The sequence below is a fragment of the Bufo bufo genome, chromosome 7, assembly GCF_905171765.1.
Source record: "Bufo bufo chromosome 7, aBufBuf1.1, whole genome shotgun sequence".
Classification (NCBI taxonomy): Eukaryota; Metazoa; Chordata; class Amphibia; order Anura; family Bufonidae; genus Bufo; species Bufo bufo.
In genome coordinates this window covers 199,789,025-199,797,067 of record NC_053395.1, presented here as the reverse complement: position 1 = coordinate 199,797,067, position 8,043 = coordinate 199,789,025, and positions in this window count along the sequence as shown.

Here is an 8,043-nt window from a genome sequence, read left to right as displayed (position 1 = left end):
ACAGATCGATCACGTCCTCTCCCTGCAACAGGAGCTCCACCAGCAGCACCACGACCAGGGCCACGTCCCTTATTTGATGCTCTCCTCATGGTGCCATATGAGCAATAACCTAAACATTTAAATTAAACCAATAATTAAAATAAACACACTTTTCCAATGGTGAAATAATGGCCGCGATCCTTTATTAAGGGTTAATCTCCAAACCAATAAATATTCAATTAAAATAATAAAAAATTCACTCAATAAATAACCATTAAAATATTACTGTCCCCCCAGAAAAGCTGGATGACTAACCCCCCTCTAACTCAGTACCGCGACTAAACAAAATTAAGGGCGGGTGGGTGGGACGACGTCTTGTCCAGGGCAGACAAGCTCCGGGCCTACAGACACCTGCTTAAATAGACCAGATTCCCGCCTCCTGGCATTGCTTGACCAATCAGTGCTGGGCAGAACTCAGGTACCCAGCAACAGGTAAGTAACCAGGAACCAATCAGCTGAGTTCTTCGACTTCACCTCAGGTAATTATGGATCCTGTGTTACAGGGAAAAAACAGGGAGAAAACAGCAAAACAGGGGAAAAATACACTATATAATAAAGAAAATACTCTTATGCTCAATGTCACCATGGTGGTGACTTCGGCATACGCCTACGTGTCCACTTCCATTCTTTGAGGTCACCCACTGAACTAACAGACAGATTAACTATATTATTTTCCTGTCATGTATGCAGTGCAGGTGTATCTCACACCAAAAATGGGTACCGTATATGTCACCCACCGAACTAACAGACAAATTCATTATTATATTTCTGTGTCAGGGGTACAAAGATAGTGCATTGCACCCAGAAAAGAATCGCTATAGGTCACCCACAGAATTAACAGCCAGATTTATTACTATATTTCTGTGTCTGGGGTACAAAGCTGGTGTATTGCACCCACAAAAAGTCATTATAGGTCACCCACAGAATAAATAGCCAGATTCCTAACTCTCTCCCTCACTTCAGCCGCCTGCTTCCTGTCCCTGCACTACTCAGAGCTGATGGGCGGTGCTACACGTGATCCAGCTTATATAGAGGCTGGGTCACATGATGCACCGGCCAATCACTGCCATGCCATTACTAGGCATGGCTGTGATGGCTTCTAAGTGCCCACAGGATAATATTTGTTGAAATGCCCGGACACCAAACTCTAACTTTTCCGTCAAAGTTCGGGTTCGGGTCTGGTACGGACACAAACTTTACATTTCGCTCAACACTAATGCCAAGTCTACCAGAGCGGGAGCCATTCTTACTTAGCTGCTAATGGGGGGCACCTCCCCACCGACTACATGATATCTGTATGCACAAGGGGGTACCATGATCTGACAATCCTATTAAAGGGTATGTCCAGGATTTTGAGGTCGTAGCCTCAGGATAGGCCATCAATATCAGATTAGCGGTAGTCCAACATCCTTCACTCAGCTGATGAGATTTTTTTTTAGAGTAGTTCCGGCAATGGAATCGCACCGCTCCGTCCATTGTGTAGTGGATGAGCTGGTAACTGCTGCTCAATGGACAGAGCTGTGGTGTATCAGACTCCCACTAATAAGATAATGACCTCCTATACTGAGAATAGGCCATCACTCACAAAGGAATGGATAACCCCTTTAAAAATGCTTTTTGGAAAATATTTTTGCATCATAAAGCACATAGTGATGTGATGCAATACATATTATCACCAGCAGGGGGCAATCAATCATTGATGTAAACTCCTTTAAACTAGTGTTCAGATGACTCTGCTTTTTATGTATTTTCCCTGTACAACAACCGGACAGGTCACAGAGACAGAGGACTCATATAGATTACTTAGCATCACGTCCACCTCATTGGTTAGCACTATGGCCTTGCGGCAGGGGTCCTTGAGGTTGGGCCCCCAGGGATCAGAATGTAATGGCATTATCCCAAAGATACACCTGGACAATGGAAGTAAAAAGGTCTCTAGCAAATACCTTAAATACAGGACGCTCCTTTTGTTGAGCGTATATGCTTGCTGTTGTGAAACTACAACTCCCAGCATCGTCCATTTACTTTTCTAGAAGCACCGAGAACAGCCAAGCAAGTGTGCACGCTAGGAGTTGTAGTTTCACAACAGCTAGAACTCTGGAGTCTGTGCCTCGCACTGCATCACTGAAAGCAGAATGGAGCTAAGTATTTGAGTTTATTATTTTTATTTGGCAGCATGGTGTTCAGCCACAATGGGGTGGGGGTCATTCATTTGTAACTGGAGAAAGCATTATTGGGACATTGCAGCTGTTAAAAGGTGCATTTTTGTACTGGCACATATTATAAAGGGGCCACTATGGGGACAGTTCTACAGGGGGCACTAAAAGGTTTATTTTGTAATGCCACAAGTTATAAGGGAGCATTTTTTTGTATTGACACACATAAGGGTACTTTCACATTAGCGGCAAGGAACTCCGGCAGGCTGTTCCGGTGGTTGAACAGCCTGTCGGATTCGTGCTGCCGCTAGTGCATGCGTGCCCCCGGACTACCGCTCCAGCCCCATCGACTATAATGGGGGCGGGGCGGAGTTCCGACGGCAGCGCATGCCGAGAGGCGGCCAGACTAAAAGTACGACAGTTAGTCTGGCACGCGTGCACTAGCGGCAGCACGGATCCGACAGGCTGGTCACCCGCCGGAACAGCCTGCCGGAGTTCCTTGCCGCTAGTGTGAAACTAGCCTAAGGGAGCATTTTTGTACTGGCACACATTGCAAGGGGTAATTATTACTACTGGGGCACTATGGGGGCATTATTACTTCTCGGGGCCAAATGACGGACATTATTACTATTGGGTGCACTGTTACCACATGGTGCACTCTGGCAGAGAATTATTACTATTGGTGGGACTTTTGGGAGGACTGTTACATTGGGAGGCACCCTGGCACAGTATCAGCTTAGCACAATTATTTTTGGAGGACACTAGGTTTACAGCACTATAAGTTTCAGGGACACTATTTGCTGGGCACAGTTATTTTTTAGGGCACTGTGTGCCAATAATTATTGAAGGGGGCACTATCTGTGTGGTAATGGTATTTTCAGGGGGATTATCTGTGTCTGCGTATAATATTGGGGAGCACAGTGTTTGGGGTGGCAGGATGGGCGTTCAGAAGGTGGGAAGGAGGAGGGAAAAAGTAGGAAACTAAGATGTCAGTTTGTCAAACTCTGCAGAGACAAAAGTTGGCTGAAAGGAATCATCATGGTGGTCTGGTCTGAATGGAGAAGATGAGGAAAGAGAACGTCTACATCAGAGGACACATCACTGGATGTAAGGCCTCTTTCACACGGGCGTTGCGGGAAAATGTGCGGGGGCGTTGCGGGAACACCCACGATTTTTCCGCGCGAGTGCCAAACATTGTAATCCGTTTTGCACTCGCGCGAGAAAAATCGCGCATGTTTGGTACCCAAACCCGAACTTCTTCACAGAAGTTCGGGCTTGGGATCGGTGTTCTGTAGATTAATAGCATTCTGAATACAGAATGCATAATAAACTAGCGCTGGAGGGGTTAAAAAAATAATAATAATTTAACTCACCTTAGTCCACTTGATCGCGTAGCCCGGCATCTCCTTCTGTCTCCTTTGTTGAATAGGACCTGTGGTGAGCATTAATTACAGGAACAGGACCTTTGATGACGTCACTCCGGTCATCACATGATCCATCACCATGGTAAAAGATCATGTGACGTACCATGTGATGACCGGAGTGACGTCATCAAAGGTCCTGTTCCTGTAATTAATGCTCACCACAGGTCCTATTCAACAAAGGAGACAGAAGGAGATGCTGGCCGCGATCAAGTGGACTAAGGTGAGTTAAATATTATTTTTTATTTTTTTAACCCCTCCAGTGCTATTTTACTTTGCATTCTGTATTCAGAATGCTATTATTTTCCCTTATAACCATGTTATAAGGGAAAATAATAATGATCGGGTCTCCATCCCGATCGTCTTCTAGCAACCGTGCGTGAAAATCGCACCGCATCCGCACTTGCTTGCGGATGCTTGCGATTTTCACGCAACCCCATTCACTTCTATGGGGCCTGCGTTGCGTGAAAAACGCAGAATATAGAGCATGCTGCAATTTTCACGCAACGCACAAGTGATGCGTGAAAATCACTGCTCATGTGAACAGCCCCATAGAAATGAATGGGTCGGTATTCAGTGCGGGTGCAATGCGTTCACCTCACGCATCGCATCCGAGCGGAATACTCGCCCCGTGTGAAAGGGGCCTAAGAGGTATATTACCCTGTATGTTTTGTAGCTCTGTATGTAATGTTTTCCAAGTATGTCTGTAACAGTAGGACTGGAGGGAAGGGGTTAGGTTAAGAAATTGGCATTGGGAGAGGGGGAGCCGTTTACGTTTTTGCATCAGGCAGTAGAAAGGCTAGGTGCACCCCTGCTTGTTATTACACCTGCTCGCAACTGCGATATCGATGACAAGCAGGTAAACAATAAAGGGAAGGCTGCACTTGCACAGAGAGCAGCCTTCTCTTCAATCAGCTGATCGGCGGGTTGTCGTACCCCCACCAATCTGATATAGGTCATCAATATTAAAATCCCGGAAAACCCTGGAAAAATTCATATTTTAATTATTTTTGGATGTGCGGCCATTTTTTATAGTCTTTCTGGTATGCGTGAAAATGAGGTGTGGCATTCCTAAAAAATTCAGTGCACTGAGGGGCATGGCCAGACCTGAAAATCTGAGATGCACAGAGGGGCTACGGGCCACCCCTTGGTGCACTGAAGTTCTAATTTGCCTAAACAGTGTAATTTTTCCTCTGGAATTCTGCTAACTATTTTTACAACACCTGTATCGTTTTAAGGCCTCATGCACACAGACGTAATTTCGGTCCGCATCTGATCCATGTTTTTTATGGACCCATTCATCTCAATGGGAGCGCAAAAAATGCGGACAGCACACCGTGTTCGGTCCACATCCGTATGTCTGTTCCGTGGCCCCCCAAATTTTTTTTGAAGACAATAATAGAAGACTTAGCATGCGCACAGCTGAAATCCGTGTTTTGCAGATCCACGATCTGCAGACTGCAGAACACTAATAGCCGTGTGCATGAGCCCTTATTAGCAGGATCAACACTGCCATGCAGTATACTTAGTTTAACAGGGTCGATCCTGCTGATAGGCACTCTTTAATGCTAGCTGTAAAAATCCATATGTTGTCGGCTCCCCCTAGCGGTAGCCACATGCAGCCAAAATGATATAAAATAGCATCCATAAGGGTACTTTCACACTTGCGGCAGAGGATTCCGGCAGGCAGTTCCGTCGCCGGAACTGCCCGCCGGATCCGGCAAACTGATGGCATTTGTCAGACAGATCCGGATGTGATCCGTCTGACAAATGCATTGAAATACCCGATCCGTCTCTCCGGTGTCATCCGGAAAAACGGATCCGGTATTATTTTTTTTTTTGCATTTTTAAAGGTCTGCGCAACCGCAGACCGGAAAGCCGAATCTGTTTTGCTGGAACACTTAATGCCGGATCTGTTTTGCTGGAACACTTAATGCACTTCGATGTAAATTAATGCCGGCAAGTGATCAGTATTTTTGGCCGGAGAGAAAACTGCAGCATGCTGCGGTATTTTCTCCGTCCAAAAAACGTAAGAGGGACTGAACTGATGCATCCTGAACGGAATGCTCTCCAGTCAGAATGTATTAGGATAAAACTGATCTTTTTTTTTTTTCCGGAATTGAGCTCCTGTGACGGAACTCAATACCGGAAAACAAAAACGCTAGTGTGAAAGTACCCTTACACGTGATTAAATTCGTACAGAATTGTGGACCAAAAAATATGAATGGTGGACATAAGCCGGAGTCTCCATCTAGCATTTTCAGAATTGCACCGGTCAATGCTCTGTGTATCGTAAAAATTTCGCCTGTGTGTGCATATGAATAACCCGCCAAGTCTTGGCTAAAACAGGCTCGAGCAGCACTGAGCTGGGAAAAACCCTGATGTAGTATTATACTGGGGCCTTCAATAACCAGTGAGCCGGGAAAGCCAGAGGATAATGGCTGGAATGATCTGGCAGACGCTGCAATAATGAGATTTGGGCCTGCCTACAGTAAGAGGCAATGCACAGAGCTCTGTTTACTAGGAAGCGTCCTCGCAGTTTACCTTTCTGTCCTTCTTTGAAGGTTTGGCCAATACAAATTCCTGCCGCAGTCCAGCGACAGATCATATCTCTGAGCAAACATAAATCTGTTTCCTCTTGATATAAATTTGTTCTCGGCTTCATGTTGAGAGCGGAGAGGTTATTCTGTAAGAAGTTCTGCAAATAGAGAATATGCAAACACTGTTCTGCTCTGACTACAAGGCATACCGCAGGGCGTCCCAGCCAGGAGTCATTTATTGGAAGTAGCCCAATGTGGAGCTAAAATCTTCGTAAAATTATAGGAAATATCACAAAATAATGTGGCGTCTGCTATTGGCTCATATTGTAGATATGATGGCGTGTCCCTGCTAGGATCAGAGGCCCCTGCAAAAAAAAATATAAAATTGGTCAGGACCCCCATCCCATCCCTGGGTCCTGGACCCAACCTAACACTCTATTGCAGTCACACATAGGTATACGTGCCAACGTTTGAGACAACAATTAAAACAATTATATATGTTAAGCAGCACCTCACCTATGTACAGATCACGCCCCCAAATTAAAGAGGGCGTGTCACCTCTCCTGACAGGTCTCTTTAAATAAAAAAAACAATTCTGGAGCGTCTTTTCATGTAACTCTACGCTGTTCTGTTCCTCAGTTACCGCTACTAGAAGTTTTTGAATTATTTGCCAACTGGGTGTTGCCAGGGAGCAATGGGCCCCCACCCAGGCTAGGGTTGTCACTATATGAAAATTTTGATTCGATTTCGATACCATAAAAATGTATTGCCATACTCGATACCACGCAAAAACAATAAAACACCAAAAAAGCCACGTGCATTCCGCATTTTATGGAACATCCAGCCCATAATAGAACAGTCCTATTCTATTTTTTGGAGGGACAAGGTGACAAAAAAATGGCGAATCGCGCATTTTTGTTTTTCTGGTTCGGCGCTCACCACATAGGAGATTTTTTTTAGATTTTAATAGTTCGCACTTTTTCAGGCGTGGCGATATGTAATATGTTAATTTTTTTTTTTATGTATATTTTATATGTAAAATTGGGAAAGGGGGCGATTTAAACTTTTTGTAATTTGGTGGGTTTACTTTTTTTTTTTTTACTTACTATTACTAACTATTTTCCCCCTTAGGGGCTAGAACCTGGGATCTTTTAATCCCTTGTCCTATTCACCCTAATAAAGCTCTATTATGGTGAATAGGACTTCACACTCTCCCTGCTGCCCTGTGCTTTGTGCACACAGCAGCAGGGAGATTACCATGGCAGGCAGGGCTTCAATAGCGTCCTGGCTGCCATGGTAACCGATCAGAGCCCTGCGACTTCACTGCTGGAACTCCGATCCGAAAACTGCCACTGCCACCAATGAGGAGGAGGGGAGGGGACCCTGTGGCCACTGCCACCAATGAATATAACAACATGGGGGTGGGGCACCTGTGACCACCAATGATTATAATCGTTATAACACTGGGGGGGGGGGGGGGTTGTGGGACGCACTGCACAACCAATGATTATACTTTACAATACTGGAGTTGGGGGGGGGGGGGGTGCACTGCGCCAGGTTCGGCACCTGAGGGGTTAACTGCCGGGATTGCAATCTTTTCCGGACCACCATGATGGATTCTTCCAGCCATAATTTGTATTTGCAGCGTTTGCACAGTGTAATGACCGGCGTCACGCACAGGGAGGGAAAAGGGAAAGCCCTGCCCAAGGGAGAGGGAAAGGTGGTGACCCCTGACTCACCTTGCGGCTGGCACCTGACTGCCCTGACGTCCCTAGAAGGGTTCCTCACCCGTGCGGCAATCACGTGCCTAAACCCTGGCTTTCCCTAAAATGAGCCCTAGAGGGGGCGATTTAAACTTTTTGTAATTTGGTGGGTTTACTTTTTTTT